The sequence below is a fragment of the Aythya ferina genome (assembly GCF_964211825.1).
Source record: "Aythya ferina genome assembly, chromosome: 7".
In the NCBI taxonomy this organism is placed as follows: Eukaryota; Metazoa; Chordata; class Aves; order Anseriformes; family Anatidae; genus Aythya; species Aythya ferina.
Genome location: NC_140302.1, coordinates 32,531,535 through 32,548,743, shown reverse-complemented (window position 1 = coordinate 32,548,743; position 17,209 = coordinate 32,531,535). Strand labels below are relative to the sequence as shown.

At 38.8% G+C, this 17,209-nt stretch overlaps 1 long non-coding RNA gene across 2 annotated transcripts in view; it reads right to left on the bottom strand.

Annotated features, from left to right (window-relative positions):
• LOC311439817 overlaps positions 1-16,159 on the bottom strand; it is a 31,196-nt gene extending 15,037 nt beyond the window's left edge. For both annotated transcript variants that reach the window (XR_014695024.1, XR_014695025.1), the window contains exons 1-3: positions 16,026-16,159; positions 13,327-13,464; positions 9,509-9,615 (exon numbers count right to left, since the gene is read on the bottom strand). This is a non-coding gene — a long non-coding RNA (uncharacterized lncRNA). The remainder of the gene's footprint in view (positions 1-9,508; positions 9,616-13,326; positions 13,465-16,025) is intronic.
• Between the last annotated feature and the right edge of the window lie 1,050 nt (positions 16,160-17,209).

Below are 17,209 nucleotides of genomic sequence, written 5' to 3'. Positions count from 1 at the left end.
GCTTCAGCTGATGCAGGGATGTGATTTTTTATTTTTTTTTGTATATCCTATAAACTTTTATGTTTTTTTTTTTTTTTTTTTTTTTTTGAGGGGGGGGGATGGTCATAAGTACAAAGTTTTTTTTGTAGAAAAATATAATCTTATTCTATTCTTACCCCAGACTGTTAGCATTTTTTCCTTTAGAGGTACTCCCAAACCAATCGTGGATACATGACCTCCAGCTTGCTTGGACCAGGGGGAGAGACAGGCTATGCAGGGTTGTAAAATATGATGCAAATACATGCTAGAACCTGAAGCTGGAGTCCAGGAAAAGGTCTTTGACAAAACAAACACACTATGTGGTCCAAGGCCTCTAGGCTCCAAGTTGTATTACTGCCATGACTTCAGACCACTTCTGTGATGGATTTTATAGGGATACAACAACATGAGCTAGCACTGTAAGTGACTGGGTAATTTTTCTAAGAGTAGTAGCAGAGGTAGATGATTTAAGTCAAACCTTTTCATAGCACTGGACCCACTTGGCAATGGGCTCCTTCAGGGAATTGCCATTTGTAGTTTGGGCTGTGCTCATGAGGACCAGGACACAGAGGATCCCAAGGAGAATGGGCTGCCCCGTTTTCCTTCTATTCCACCATCATGCAAGAGCTGCAGCAGAGGTTGATCTGCCTCACCATGCTTGCTGTTCCTCACCAAAACTCACCAGCTGGAAAGGTGTCCTCAGAAAGAGCACAGCTGTGAAAGTTAGTAGCATTGTCATATGCAGGACCATAGGGCAGCTCCCAGTTTCTGCAAGTTTCTAGCTCCACTCTGACAATCATATTAGAACTGAGGGGTGAATTTGTAAAGAAAAGTAGAGGGAATGAGAAATTAAAAGGCAAAATCTGGAAGAATTTTGTCTACTATTTCTGTTACTGAAACAAGGGAGAGAGGCCAAAAGACAGATGCAAAAATAAGGTACCTCTGGAAAATTTGGAATAATTATAGAAGCTAGGTCCGTTTAAATCCTCAGAGGTGACCTGTCACTACCTAGACCTTAATCTTGAGCAAAAAGGATAAAAAATGTGATATTAGAGGATATATATAAATATTTTTAAAGCATATCAAGCAATCATAGTAAGATTGAAAGACTGGAAGCTGAAGCTACACAAACTCAGAGGAAGAAAGGTGACATGTACTCAATAGCAGTCAATCACTATGAGATTTCTCATGCATGGTTTCCTCATCACTTTTTTTTTTTTTTAAATGGATGTCTTACTACAATATATGCTATTGTTTATTAATTCACTCTGGTCTGTACTATGTAGGAAGTCAGACTAGATGATCATAATATTCCATTCTGGCCTTAATCTATGTATGATTATAAACTTGTTGATATATCAGAGTTACTTATTCCTGATGATCGTCTCCTCCTCATTCAAGGTGATGATATTTTCAAGACAAAAGTGAAACTAGCCAAGGCAAAGTTTGCTTGATGAAAATGTGCTGCCAGTTTGACATCTGTGAGTCACAGATGTCTCGGTGAGGATGTTAGCAAGTAGATCTTGAGACTGAAATCTTAAAATACAAAAAGTAAAATGCCAGCATGGTATCACACAGCTGGGTTCAGGTGTGCCATGCTGGGCTGTTCTGGCGGGGACACCAACCCTTTCTGGCCCTTTCCCTATCTCACACTCCATTAATATTGGGGAGGCAGTTTGCACATAACATTTACAGGGAGAATTGTATGAACTCGTGCTCATTTTCATAAACAAAATATGCCCAATCAACAGATGCATTTTTCCCCTGCTTTGCAGTTGCCAGTGCAACAATTCTGCAGAAATGTTACAGGTGGGCTTTGCACTCCCACTGGGCCCCACGTTAGAGACTCCCGCACAACAGAGGCTTGCAGGTGTTTCCCATATCTTTGTGGTTATTTCTTTTGAAATGCATCTGTTGAAATGCATCTTGCCTACTGCTTAAAAAAAATAAATTGCTTGGCAATGCAGTGTGTTTGCCTTAGCTTTAACTGCCCACCCACACTGTACCAGGGCATGTTTTATGTTATTTAGATCGGTCATGGGTACAATGCAAGCCTTTGACCAGTGAGGCTTCCCTTCAGAGGGGGAGGCTCAGAGGGGAAAGGTGACCCAGAGATGTGGTAACATTTTTCACCTCCACTTCACTTTCCAGCAGGGCAGCCCTGTAATAGTTGGCACCGGCCGCATTACCACCTGCCGTCTCCTCAACATCCCAGCAGAAAACCGCACAAAACCCAGCTTGTCTTTAGGTAATTGCACTTGTAAAAGTAGAAGCAGGTCACTTAAGCATTACATATGGCATCTTATTAAGCACCTCGTGATACATAAAATTAAGACAAATGAGAGAAAATTTCCTAAAACACTTCTGTGGTCACAAACTGTATAGTTGACTTGAATCTGGTAAGCTTTCCTGTGCTATGAGTCCATAGTTCCCATAACCTTTTGGAAAACCTTTGATTTAATTTCATTTTGCTTCCTTAATAATTACTGATGTCCTGTTGAGCCATCAAAATAAAACAAGTGATCAAAGGAGGACCTAGAAAAACAGACCTCAAATACATCCAGCTTAAAGTAGACAGAGGCTGAACATATTTTGTTTCTGAATTCTCAACATGAGCAAATAACTCAGACATGCAAAGTGGTCTGGGAGGGAACTGGAAGTCAGATGATTATATGGACAGTACTAATCTACCTTGCTCTGTTAATTTTATTGTAGGAGCAGAATAAGTTTTTTTGTTGATGTTGATGTTGCTCTTTTTTCCCTCCAAGATATAATTTAGACACCACTGGGAGTTGTTTGGATGCTGCCTTACAAATTCAATGCTTTTATTTTTTAATACCGTCATACACTGGATAGGCTAGCACATGCCAAGCTCTAGCCAGTTCCTTTAGAAGCAATGCCCAAAACCAGGCAGAACCTCACTAGCACCTAATTGCTTTTGGAAAATAAACATTTTACTTCATATTTCCAGTGCTCTGCCTAACAACATGGTAGGTCCTCTGCTTCTCATGCAGGAAAAGAGATTAATGAGTACTTTAGTACCCACCCTGCCTGTCTTCAGGCAGCCATCTATGAATAGGTGGGAATAATTTATACCTGGTGTCTATCTCTCTCCTTTGTCTAAGCTAGATTGTTACTTAGCTTGAAATAGACTACTAACATTTAAACAGTTAATGTCTAGTGAAATAAATTTAATTTCTACTGTGTATGCTCCTGACCTGAAAGAACAATTCTCTAAAATTTTCATAGGACAGTAATCTATACAGTTTTTCTTCATTACCTACAAAAAAAAAAAGGAATATATATATTTTGGTATAATAGATTCCTTGAAGTGTACAGCTTTGTTGCCAAGCATTCTACAGAGCACATTAGACAATTAGTCAATATATTGTCTATGTATATTATGCATAGCAGTCTTAAATTTTCAAAGTCTTTTATGATTTCTAGCATTGTAGTTGTAATAACAGACGTTTAACAAGGGTTGCATATGCTAAATGGGTGTAGGCACATACCAGACTATCAGGTGCTTAGAACCTATATGCCTATATTCCTGAAACTAGGCTACTAACAAGACATATTAATCACTTTACATGTAAGAAAGATAAACTTTAAGTATTATTTTAAAAAAAAATCTTAGGTATAATGAGTGTTTTAATGATAAATGCCTAGTTCTCTAGTTCTAGTTCCTTACTTAGAAGCATTTAGAAGCTTTTGAAAATGTTCTTTTACCTACAAGGTGTAGGTCATCTGTATTTGAAATACTCACTGGATAAATTATACGTAACTTGAAATAACTGCTGGATAAATAAATACAGCACTTTCTACTTCCTTAAGAAAGTTGATCTGCATCATTGTTTGCCAGAATTTGGCTGGAAGGGGAGAAATAATACACGACATAGAAATTTGGGCCACAGAACCAAACACTTGACACTGTCATCCATAAACGCCCTACCTCACATCTAATGACTGGTGCCACAAGGCTGTACCCAATGTTATGCAGGGTGTATTCAAGTGAATGAAAGGTAGCGTTCATAACCAAAGGCTCTTGACCTGATGGTGACCCACTCACTCCCCTTTTAAGAGGCTTCTTGGGGGGAGAAGGGAAGACAAAAAACCAGCACACACTAGAGCACTTGTTTGAGAAGTGTTCTGAGAGGCAGAGGGAATCTCATTAGCCTTGAAAGAGATTTTCCTGAACCTCAGAAAGGTTCCTTCATATTTTTCAGATTCATTGTACTTTTGTAGTTAAATTAGCCAGAATAGCTTTCAGATGCTGGTGCAGTCATTTATGAACAATAGTGGTCTTTCTGTCCTAAGATGCACTAAAAATGTGGAACAGCTCTTTCTAAAGTATGTAAGCAAATGTAGTGCTCAAGTGGTCTAGATGAACACTGAAACACGTGGAACAATATAACCTAGGGGTTACCTCAGTCATCTTAAATACTGCAAAATCTCTTCTGGATGTTTGTAATTGGAAAAACAGCAGAAGACAAAGAAACAAAAGAGCTATCAGTGGGAAAGCTAAACCAGGTAAAAACAAATCTAATAAGAGATTATGGAACAGGCTTTACTGAAAAGCCAGTTCTAAACTCCACAGATCTCACTGATGGAACAACAAATGAAAGACATGAAAAAAATAGTATGGGCAATATATAAGTTAAGGCTGTTTGAATACAAAGTGTAACCAGCTATCCAAAGGTAGTAGTGTCATTGAAAAGAACATACTTGTCCCCTCAGAGGAAATCCTATTATTATTTCTGGATGAGTCACCCAAGACTTATTCCACAGAATGAGCACATACCTTACAGAAACTCTTTCCAGCAGAATGCAATGAAAATAGAGCAAGTGGAGTGATGGACAGCAGCTGGGGCCTGGGCAGCACCTTGGTTCACCACCACGCAAGGCAGCTTCAGCACTGGGCTGCTGCCACCCAGCCCCAGCTGCACCCTGCAGCCACATGCACAGGTTGTTTTTGTCTGGAATTTAGACTTTGACTGATGTGTGCTAGGAACAGAAGGTTTATATTAAGGGGAGTGGGAGAAAGAAAAAGAATGGAGAAAAAAAAAAAAAAAAAGAATATTAGGGGTTTGTAGTACAGATTTGGAGATAAAAGAACACAGAAAGACAAGAAACCTCCTCAACATGTTAAAACATATCAGAAGATTATATACATACATATATATATAAAGAGACAAAGATATTGGATGGTTCAAGTCAGCACATTTGTTCAGACTTTGATAAGAACTATACCACTTAAGTAATTAGAAAGCATACCACCTAGTGCCATTGAAATGGGTCCACCTGAAAATTCATGCTCAGTTTTGAGAAACTGTGGCTGTAATTTTTGACAAACACTGGCAGAAAGAAAAAGAAATAAATCTGGGCTGATGTCTGTAAATACTAGAGAGTAACATCACTGGGAGATCATCATCATGAAATAAAAAGATGCTGTGCAACCTCACCTGAGCCACTGCATAACTGCTGGGTGGGGCAACTCCTAATGCAAGGGGTAATAACCTTAGTGATGGAGAGTACCTCACAAAGCTCACGGGGTACTTTGTCTTCCAGGAAGGAGGAGAAGGAATGTGCCTGTTGTTTTCAGGATGGGATGTGTAATCTGACCACTTGGCAGTCTCCCATACAAGCAAGCAAGTGGCAAGGGGCAGGCGCTCTGGGACTGAGGAACCACGCAGAGTGCACAGAGTACAGGGAGCAGCAAGATAGAAATGTGTTTCCTTTCGTTCTCTACAGAGGGATGCTACAGCTAACCAAAAAAATAAACCCTTGAAAGTCGCCCAATGACAAAAGCATAAGTGAAATATTGTCATAATTTTATTTTATTTTATTTTTTTTTTTTTTACTAGCTAGGACAGAAAAAAGCTGGTTTGTAAAGAGGCAGTATAAAAACAAATAGAATTGTTTTCACAGGTAACATCACCCCCCTTTTCTTAGCGGTTTTAATTTGTCAGCTCAGTGGCAGTTCTCACTGTAGTTCTCACTGAGAGACTACTATGTATCAGCCTTGAAAATCAAATAAGAACTTACCCCAGTGGTCTTTGAAAGCCCTTTAAAAATAAATGTATTCTAAACAAAGTTAAGTCCTCTCCAGAACAACATTACATTTATATTTTGTGGCACCTAGAGCAACACTTTGTTTTTTTCCCCGTTTCTGAGCTTTATGAACCTAATGGCTGGATCTGCAGATGCTCACCCTCCCACGAGTGCTGGCCTCTTCAGCAAATTCTTGTTGCTGTCTTGTCTTCAGAAAAAGCCTTAAATATACAGGCTTATCTAAGTGATTTAAACACAGCTACCTAAGGATGTGATGGATTTCCTTTATATTCAGTCTCCAGTCAAGACTAGATGGATATCTAAGAGACATGTTATAGCTCAGAGAGTGAGGTGCTTGATGCAGAAATTACAGGGTCAGATTCAAAGGCTGGTGTTATGTGGGAGGTCAGGCAAGGTGAGCTTGTACTTCAAACCAGTGCATCTACACTATAAATTTCAAAGCTGTCTGTAAAACTATGAAATGCACAAGGAATTTAATGCAAAGCATTTACCTTTTCCTTTTGTTTGAGCTGTAACCCAAGGCTTTGCCTTTCTGCCACATCATTTTGAAAGGAAATTAATTTCCCTGCTCACTAGTTTTGGTGAAATTATTTAATGTAAATTTTCAGCTACCACTTACTTGATCATAGAAACTTTCTTAACCCCAAACCTCTCTCATTTCAACACTTTCCTCCAACAAGAACTCCACCTGAAACAAAAATAATTCTCTCTATAACCTTTCAACCCAGAACTCCCTATTCAGCTTTAAATTCAACCACAGGGAAGAGGATTTCCCTCTCCTTTTTCTTCATATTAGACAGTTACTCACTTACCTGTTTTCATCTAGTCTTTCCTCAGCCCCTGATCCTGAAAGAAGCTGGTTCACAGAGCACTCACAGAGCATCACTGAACATGAGGAGGTTCTACCTGCAGGGAAGCTCTTTGAAGGGTAGGCTTAAATTTGGGAAATCTTCAAAGAAAAGATGGAATGGATGCACACTGCATTAACATCACGGAGCTTCTGCCTGTCTAGGATCTCTTGATGATATAGTAATATGAAATTTATAACTTCCTATGTAGTGTTTACTAAATGGTGGTGAGGGAGATGTTCTCTTTGTCCAGGCTCACCTGGCCATCTCAATTCTCTATAACATTGTGGTTTTTCTCTCTCTCTTTCTGGAAAGAAGAGCCATAGAAAAGAAAATAGAGAAGGGCAACAGAAAATGGGTCCAATTAATCAGAATAGACATATTCAAAGGTGATAACCAAAGGCTGAATGGACTTGGTTGTTACTGTCCCCACCTAGAGCCAAAGGCTGAATTTGGCTGTTATTTTCCTCATGTAGAACCAGTCTTTGCTCCATGGACAAGAGAGTCAGCTCAGGGGAAACACTGAGAGTTTCTTATTAGTATGTTAGCTGCATATGTCCTAAAGACTGATCTTCCAAAGATCAGGCAAAATCATGTGCCACATTCAACTTCTGTACACCTCTGAAGAAAGAGTAGACTTACACATCTGATTATAAGGTTATTTATGGAACTTATGAAGCTTGAAAATAGAAGGAAAAACAAACAAAACAAACAAACAAACAAAAACACTAAAAACCAACCAACCACCACTACCAACCTCACAAGTCTCCACCTTTTAACGAAGCAAGCTGAGGAAGTGCCAGGTTATCATGAAATGGAAGCAGCTGAAAAATAGTAAAAGAACTGATACCTGAGGTGTCTAGAAAAGAGCTCATTCCAAAAACAGTGCTTGGTGCATGGGGGAACTGGAAATTGAAGTTGTATAACTCTAAACAGAAATAGGATCATATTGGCTACCTGCAAAATATACAACTGTAACACATCTTGGGAAGTAAGAGCTGCAAGCTAGCAAGCCTCAGAGGAGGTAGAGGCAGCTGCCCAGATTTCTTAGCACCAGGCCTTTATGAGCTGAGCACTTTACTGAGCATGTTTTCTTTAATATTTATTTTCACAGAATCAGTCTGATCTCATGTTCCAGGAATGAAACCCTGGCATGGAAGTGGCATATCTGCTAGTTAATGTCAACATTTGATGTGCAGTGAGAGAGCAAACAGGATTTCATATTGTGGTAAAAACTGAATTACTATTTGCTTTAATTCTATTTTCTTTGTGTCAGATACATTAAGAGTCTCATAAAAGAGCAAAAGAATTCCATTCTTACTTAAAAAAAAAAAAAAAAAAAAAAGAAAAAAAAATACAAACATGGGAAAAAAATACCTACTTCTACAAGTTCAAGCAAAATGTAATATCTAGGTAGTAATGAATAGGTTGAAACATCCTTCGCAGAAAATATCACAATAAAAGACCCCAGTGACTTGTATAGCACTTACATATTAAGGAGGGAAAGACCACACTTAACTGTGAATGAACTATGCTATAGCAGAAGAAAATTCCTCCCTGACTTTAAAAATAGTCAAAGACAGTCCAAGCTATCGTATAGAGCAGGTACAGCTCACTGTCTAACTCTCACCAGTCACAGAAACTATGCCCAATTCATTCATGCACTTTATTGTCTTCCAGTCTTTTGGACAAAAGATCACAGGAGATCGTGTTTCAAATGGTGATGTCCCAGGTCTGGGAAGAAATCAGCTATGGGACTCCCACTGCTGTAGGAAGCTGGTGCTCAGAACCCCAAGGACTTGGTCTTTGGTTCAAAAATACAATAATTAATGTGACAACCAGCACTGGCACAGCACTTCTGCAAGTCTTAGAGCAGAAACACCTGCAGTATATCCCACCCTGGCAGGGAAATGGAGCTGGTGACCTAACAGTCTTTTCCACCTCTAACTTCTGTTTTTTTTTGTTTTTTTTTTATGAATCGTCAGTCACACCTAAGTGTGATATCGCTATAAAATCCCAGTCATGTAAAAAAGCTGGCAGAAAGCTTTGGCCATGCAACTCTGTGATTTTATGCTTAGCTATGTCCTAAAACTGAAAGGAGGAAGTAGACTTTTAAATATCAGTGTTGATAGTTGCTTTCAGATATTTTGAGACACAAAATCCAGTTACACAGAGAGCAAAATCAGCTGCAGTTTGGGCTACATCACAGACTCAACTCCTTTTCCTTCACTACCTCCCAAAAAGAGAAAAAAGAAAGAAAACACCATCTAACCATCTAAACATCACCTGTGGTTTGGAGAGACGAATACAGTTTTGATTTTCAAGAAGTTGGCAAGGACTTCTTTATAGAATCATAAAATCATAGCACCATTTAGGCTGAAAAAGACCTTCCAGATCATCAAATCCAATCAACCTAACCTACTGAGTCCCATCACCAAACCATGTCCCTTAGTGCCACTTATGCTGCAGAAAGTCCCTGGAGCAAGGCATGGTAGCTAGCACAAACACAGTGCTAGCTCTCTACTTGGGTGAATTGAAGTGATTCAAAAAGGAATATTGGTGACACCTACCTGACAACCATTACCCTGAAACTGCAGCAGAGCTTACTCTTCAGTGTATTTTTCTGCATCATATGCTGCAGTAGGAAAGTTTCTTTGTTTTCTTCTCCTCTAAAATCCTGTAATGTTAAAAGAAAATGCTGGAAGCAAGATCTTCAAATTATACATCAATATTTCATCTTGCTATATAATCATCAAACAGATTTGGTTGTATATTGCACTATATCTCTGTTTTATCTGGAATTTGGAAGTGGTTATTATGATTTAAAAGATGATAAAGAAAAGGGTCACTCAAAATGTAGAACTGCTGAAGCATCTGAAGTATTTTAAACTAGATTTCAGTCCAGGTCCTGCTCTACTGTGTCCTCATGTTGGGAAAGTATATTCAGAGCTGACACGGCTTTCCCAGGTGTTTTCTACTGGGACAGAGTGCAGAGTGTGCAGTTAATCATGAGTGCATTCAAGTGTCCTAAGGTCTTTGGGTGAAAGCTGTTAGAGACATTGAAAAAGTGTTTAATGATCACAGTCCCATGTCCTGAACACAGGCTGGGTTCATGAAAGTTCAAACACCTTTGAAGAAGCTTAGGCCAAAATGTAAATGGGCCAGAGCCAGGCTGCCATTTCAAATGGCAAGAGGGACAGCTCATTATCAACCCCCCTCCCAAGCACATCATGGTGAGAGTGTCCAAAATGCCATGTCTAGATGGTGTCCAGAAAACAACTCCTTCTACCCAGAGCAAGACCCAATCAAACTGCCTCTAGGTGATCTCCATCCGGGGGCACTCAGCTCTCAGTTTTTGTTTGGATTTCAATGGATGGTGCATACTGTACTTTCTGGGCACAGCTAAGATGTATGGTGAGTGCTGCTGCTATGATAAACCACAGCAGGCACAAAGTTACTATGTGCAGTTTCTTAAACACAACATAAATATATATATATATATATTTTACAACTACCTCACTTTTACACAATTTCAGTTGAAAATACATATTATGATGGTTACCATAAGAAATCCATCTTGGGTGTTTCAACTTACTGGCCATACATTAGCAAGTCCTGTTCTTCATCATTTTCAAATGCTTCCATTAAAACAAACTAGACATATGAAGGAACATAGATTTTTCAGTAAAAGTATGAGTCAAGGGTGAGAACAATGAAAGTTAGACATCCTTAGGTGTCTGAAGACAGGTTTATCTGCAACTTCTGTAGCAGCTAGGAAGAATATACATAAATTTCCCAGTTCTCCGGGAAGTAGAAATGGAGAGAAAATAACTATCATCCTATGCAAATCAACACATATTCAAGGAAGTATCTGCCCATAAGGCTGGCTTAGAAACGTGAAAAAAGTATGACATTCCCATCATACCCTCATCTTCAGGGTTTCCCCCACTGGACCTGGAGACCAGGGGAAGGTGACACAGCCTTCCACTTGGAAGTCATGCTCTGCACCCAGTGCTCCCTCCTCCTTTTAAATACTTAAATGCTTTCAAGTATCACTTGTGCATGTTTTTTGGTTTGTTTTGTTTTGTTTTGTTTTTGAGCCAAATCACATACTGTTGTAGGCCACCTGCACATATTTTTTGCATCACCTTAGCACAACATACTCCTTAATACCAAGCTTAACAATGGCATGGTACTGTTATTTTTTTCTACCACAAGGCAGTTAAGTATTAAGAGAAGTTAATCATTAGATGGCTAGTTGTACATTAAAACAGACTCCCTTCTTTGTCTTACAACATTATTAAATGACTTCTTCTTTGAAATGCCACATAAAAGTGATAGATGCCCTTTCTTTAAAAGTCAGCCATCTAGTTGAGCTATGTTTTATATTAGTTCAGCCACAAAGAGCCCTCCTTGTTTCAACATGGAAGTGTAAAGCAGATCAGGTTGAGCAAGCTGGCTGCTGCGAGCACTGGGCTGCTCATGGCTCAGATAAGGGGCCTGGGGCTGAGGAGCATCCCCTACAAATCCATGCCCAAAAATTAAGGGGTGGAGACAGGGACACAACACAGAAATAAATTAGGTGTAGGCCAAAGATGCAAATGGTCAAATATATTTGTGATAGCGTGATGGAAAGCTGTTGGCATTTCCTAAGCATGTTTAATGGATTTGAAGAGTAGTTTGGCATGGAAACTGCTTCTGAAAACTGCTTCAGAAACAGCAAGCTCTGAGCACTGAAAACGGTGCGTGCCTGTATGTACATGTGCTTGCTTGCACGTTTGTCCTCCTTGTTATAGTTTGTGCTCAGAAAGTTTCAGTGCTTTCAGAAATAAAAGCATTTCCTTCAAAATGCACATACACACAGAGTCCTACACAGCAGATGAATGAACAGGCAGGCAAAAAACTGAGGACTGAGCAACACATTTCCCTTCCTGAACCACTAAAAATGTTTCTCCCAGGAGCAACGCTACACTATATTTTTGCTTACCAGCTTTTATAAAGTAAAACTGGTGCTCAGGAGACTAATACTTACTTTGTGTGCCCCTGTGGAACCACAAGGCATCAAGGCAGGGCTCACCTAATGTATAATCTATATCTACATGTCAAAAAAAAAAAAAAGAGCACCGCCTTATTTAGTTTCTTGATTTATAATCCCTAGTTTTCATAAAAGTCAGACATTCCCAGTGAAAGAATGCTGCTTAGATTTATAGGATCTACATTATGCCTTAAATCTTAACAGCATTTTTAAAGCACTTTTATGAGTCATCCTAAGTAACGCTTTCCCTCTATTTTCAAGACATCACTTGTAAAAAACAGATCCAAATTTTTACCTTAAAAAACAAGATTATTTTAGCCGACCATGCTGGCATCTACTCTGTTGCAATACTAAACATTCTGTCAGCAATGTCCTTATAAGCCTTTATTTCCAGGGGTTTATAGGTTGAATTTTAACTGCACTTTGTACTAAAGTTTGTCTGATAAGATCTCAACCTGCATAAGCAGTGAATTTGTTTTCACCATCATAGTCAAAATAAAATGAATCTCTGGAGGCATCTGTAAGAAAGATGAAGGTAAAGGGCTTTGTTCTGTGCCCTCTCCCTATTCCTCATGCCAGGCTCCTCTTTTCTTTGAGAATCTTGCTTAAAATAAATTAAAGTTAGGTTCAGTCCAGTTAAGAGCAGCACTATCTGATCCCAAGTACATTAATCACATGCATGCATACAGAAATGCTGGGCATCTGTTTTTGCATTCATGCATGGACACAACAATGCCATACCAATTGTTAAGTACCTCTCTGAAAAAACAATGTGCTTTAGATAGAAATTCAAATATTTTTGAAGATATGAATTGCCTTAACATGGCTTTATAGAGAATCAATTTCTTAAAAATTTTTTAGGAAACCAAGCACCAACTAGTCCATGCTAATACATTATTAGAAAGTACAAATATATATTGTAGACTCATTTTTCTATGGGACTACTACTGATACCAAGTATACCGTGTAGGAGATATATTTGCAGAAATTAGGTCCTTAGTTAATGGTGAATTACATAACATGAAAATCTGTAAAATATCTAAACTCCTGTTACCATAGTTGCCTAACTGGTCAAGGCACTGTGCTTACATCTTTTGGAAGAGTTCTAAGAAAGTTGACTCCATCTGACAGAAACAACAGCAATGGAGACCAAACAAGTATTGCCAAAGTCTTGTGATCAAAAGTCTAACTGTCTCCTCCTTTCCCTTTAGCTCTTTAAGGTTTGTGCAACCATGCAGCTTCAACAACTGAAGTGGATGATATCTCGGCACAGAACAGGCAAGAGCCTGGAGTGAACAACACAATCTTGGGAGAACTGGGAGCCATGGAGGCAAGAAAGACCAGTTCACCTACCTCTTGGCTGATGCAGTAGTCATGAGTCCATCACGGAAAAGGCAAGCATAAATTCTGAATGGCATTGTCCAAGCTATAGCAGATGTGTTGATAGAGAAGAAGGAGACAAGGTGCTGGGCATTTACAATTGCATTTTCTCTGAAAAAAAAATAATTTAAAAAAAATCATTTTTTTTTTCTTTTCTTTCTCTGTTTTTAAAACATTAGCCTTAATTTCCTATCTGGTCAAGTTTTACAGATAAAAGTCAGTCATAAACACATCCATTACCATGGCATATCTTAAGATCTTTCAACAGTTTTGTTTGTGTCAGAGAACAAGGCAATTATTTTAGTTTTAACATGTAAAAAATAATACAAATCTTTATCTACTATGCATGGAAAAGAGCACCAAAATATCTGATTAGATTGTGATTCTTTACGTTAAAAATACACCCTCCTCAAAGAATTTATTAATCAATAGCCATAGCCTAATGACTGGTAGGTACTAAGAAGTCTGTCGTGTTTTGGATACATACATGTCATTCCTAAGGCCACTTCTTGGTCAGCATCAAAAAGCAAATAAGCTCAAAATGTCTACCTCCTATATTCCCACCAACAAATAGATACTGATATTTATAGATGATCTATTAAGCTAAATTCTAAAAGAAGAAAGTGAGAGAGAGGAGAGAAAACAAACCTCAGGGACTTATCAACAGAGCTCAAATTACTTCCAGACATCCAGCATCAATAATATATACATACTTGTACAGGTACCAACATGAGATGTGATTATACAACATTCAGAGTTCTTGGCTTTGGTCAACCAAGCAGTTAAACAGATGCTTAAATTGGAGTGTGTGAGGAGTCCTATTGAAACGTCAAATAACTGCATGCCAAACACTTAAGGCTCTATGGACTGCTACTCCAGAACATGGTTTTGCTGCTTTTCAGCTATTTTCTGTGTTTGAAGTTAAAACCTAGTTTGAGCAACTTTTCTGTCTTTTGCCATACTATTGCAGCATGGGAAATTAAACAAATGGCAAAACTCTCCTCTGCTGCCCCCAATACAGACCAGACAGTGAGGTCCATAACCTAGCCAAAAGTCACAGCTGGTAGCTCATGGCAAGTACAGGCTTAAAGCCTCTGAAACCCTGATCAGTTGTTCTGCAATGGTGAAGGCAACCAAAGTCCTTAGGAAAGCTCCCTGAGTCTAGACAGGGAGTAGACTGCAAAAGCTCCATCTGGCACTACAAATCAGCTACTCTTTCTTCCTACCCTGCTTGATGGACTCCATTTAACAGGCAGCAGCAGAGCACACCTGCTTTCATGCCCCACATGAAATACTGCAAAGCAAAACACGAGCAACAGTTCCTGTCCGCTTTCTTCAACAAGGGGCCAACCAACAGACAACTCTACTCACTTCACAGAAATATATGTTCTTAGTTGCATTAGCTCCATCAAAATAGGTTGGATAAATCCTCTCCCAAAATAGCTTGGTCTAGTGACAAAACACTGCCTCCAAAGATAAATGGAGAGTCATGTCTCCTCACAGAAATGGAAGAGTATCAAAGTACCAGTCAATATTGGGGATTACATCTGTTTCATGATTTCAAATATCCAAAGTCAAGTGGCTTAACATGCCAATAGAAAAGATGTTCTTCATAAGGTCAGTGGAGCAGGTTTCCCCAAGAGGCTGTGTGGTCTCCATCCATCCTAAGAGGTTTCCAAGACCTCATGAATCCTCGTCACAGCTTCCAAATAACCGTTGAAATGGGATGCTTTAATTCCAAATACACCTTTTATAAAAGCCAAAAAATGTTTTTCATCATTCTTTCCTCCAGCTCAGGAGCATGCCTTTTTTTTTTTTTTTTTTTTATAAACAAAAGCTTTTAGTAGTTGAGATGTATAATATGCGTGGAGGAGTTTATGGCTGGACACAATGTAATGTCTTGATGTCAGCTGAGACTCAGAAGGCAATGCCTTTTAAGCTGCACTAGAGAACATATTTTATACAGAGAGTGAAAATATTTAAAGCAGACAGAAAATGGTAGTCCATGAGAAGCCAGCCACTTAATCTTCTGGACTTGGACAATCCAGATGTGCTGTTCCTAGCATATGTGTGTCTTTGCTTCTTTAAAAAAGCCACCTCTGGCATAGATTACAAAATCTGCCATGGCAATTTTTACTTCAGAATGCCCAATGACAAAGATATTATCACATGCCATGTTGTATTGGCTCTGTTATTTGAAATGTGTCTTGTTTTCTGATTTTTTCTTCTTTGCCACACATATACTATCCAGCTGGAGCTTGTGCACCAACTGACCTTGTACTAAATAAGTATGTTTACATATCCCTCACATGTAGAAACTTATTAGCTGGCAACTAAGAAGTTTTTCATTTAAGCATTGAATCTCTTGACCGCTAAGAGCCTAACTTTCATTTAGCAGGAGATAATTAGCATTGACAAGTAGGGGCAAGTTATCAGCTACAGACACTAAAATGCATATTACTTGTTGAAGCATGAGTTACTCTTGCTCTTGGATTGCATTAGCTCATACATTCCTCTCTTGAAAGCTTCCTTTTATTAAATATACACTGTGTATGCCTTAAAGCTATCACTCCCTTTTTGGCTTGATCCAATATGGAGTGTGGATAAACCACTTCAGAGGAAACTTCTGGAGATGATGAGAATAGTATTGGCTAATGCCTTGTACTCCCTACCTTAATTTCATGTCCCAGTGCTGGCTCAAAGTCTGTTGATCTGGTTACAGGATCACAAGCAGATGTTGCCTAGGTCTTTTCTGATATACTGAGTCAGCAAAGGTATAATAGTTTTTAAGCCTGAGTCTCTATCCTGGCTGCAGAGAGGCTGTTGGAGAAAATGTAGGGAGAGAGAGAGGTAAATGAGGGGATTTTAAATTACGAATGTCAAGAAAAGAGGAACTTATTCTCAACAATCATTAAGTTTGGAAAACCAAAAGGTTATCTGTGAATTTTTGCTCCCAAAAAATGCAATGTGGAAACAAAAACTTTAGGAGATTTAGGTGTTTGGTGGCCAGATACTCAGTTGTCAGGTGTTCATAGGTACATGGCACCACTGGGCTGCTGACTTGCCTTTGGTGTCCTCATTTGACTGAGTCCCACCCTAAACATGACAATCTCAGTTGTAAGGTCTGCTTTTGGAATCAGATGCAGTTATAAAAATTTCAGTCCAAACAATTTGCCTGTCCTAGTGAAAATGAAATATTTTATTCAGCTTTTACCTCCTGACCCGCTTGCTCCAGATGAAGTCTGGTTACAGGAGAGATGACTTCTTTATCTGGACCACAGGGTCAAACAAAGATCTGTCAACAGAAATGCAGGCTTCTGAACTGATCAGAAGTTATGAATACTTTACAGCACACAATGTAAAAGGAAATAACTTGTATTCAGAAGATGGTAAAGAAACACATGAGGCTTTAGCAAATTGAGATGGAAGAATCGCTTTCTGGTCAAAGAGACCAGAAAGCTCTCTACAAAGCTCTTAGTCTGCTTAGACCAAAAGAAGTCTGAAGATATAGAAAATTAGTAGATGAAATATAAAACATAATGCTGTACATCAAACAGCTATGGACAGCAAACATTGCTGCTCAGTACAGCAGCTGCTACAATGAATGGGAAACCCACATTGTGTTATGAACATCCCTGACAGAAAAGACTACTTCTGTTTCCTCATGTAACAAGGTAAAATTCTGGAGTGAAGGCTTTGTAAGCAGCAGTTCTTATAATTTCTTTCCTGCTGTCATGCAATAAATTATAATTTAAGTTCTTATAAATTATAATATAAGTTCTTATAATTTCTTTCCTGCTGTCATGCAATAAAGTTTAATAAACTTTAGACATCCAGAAATGAAATTACCAAATAC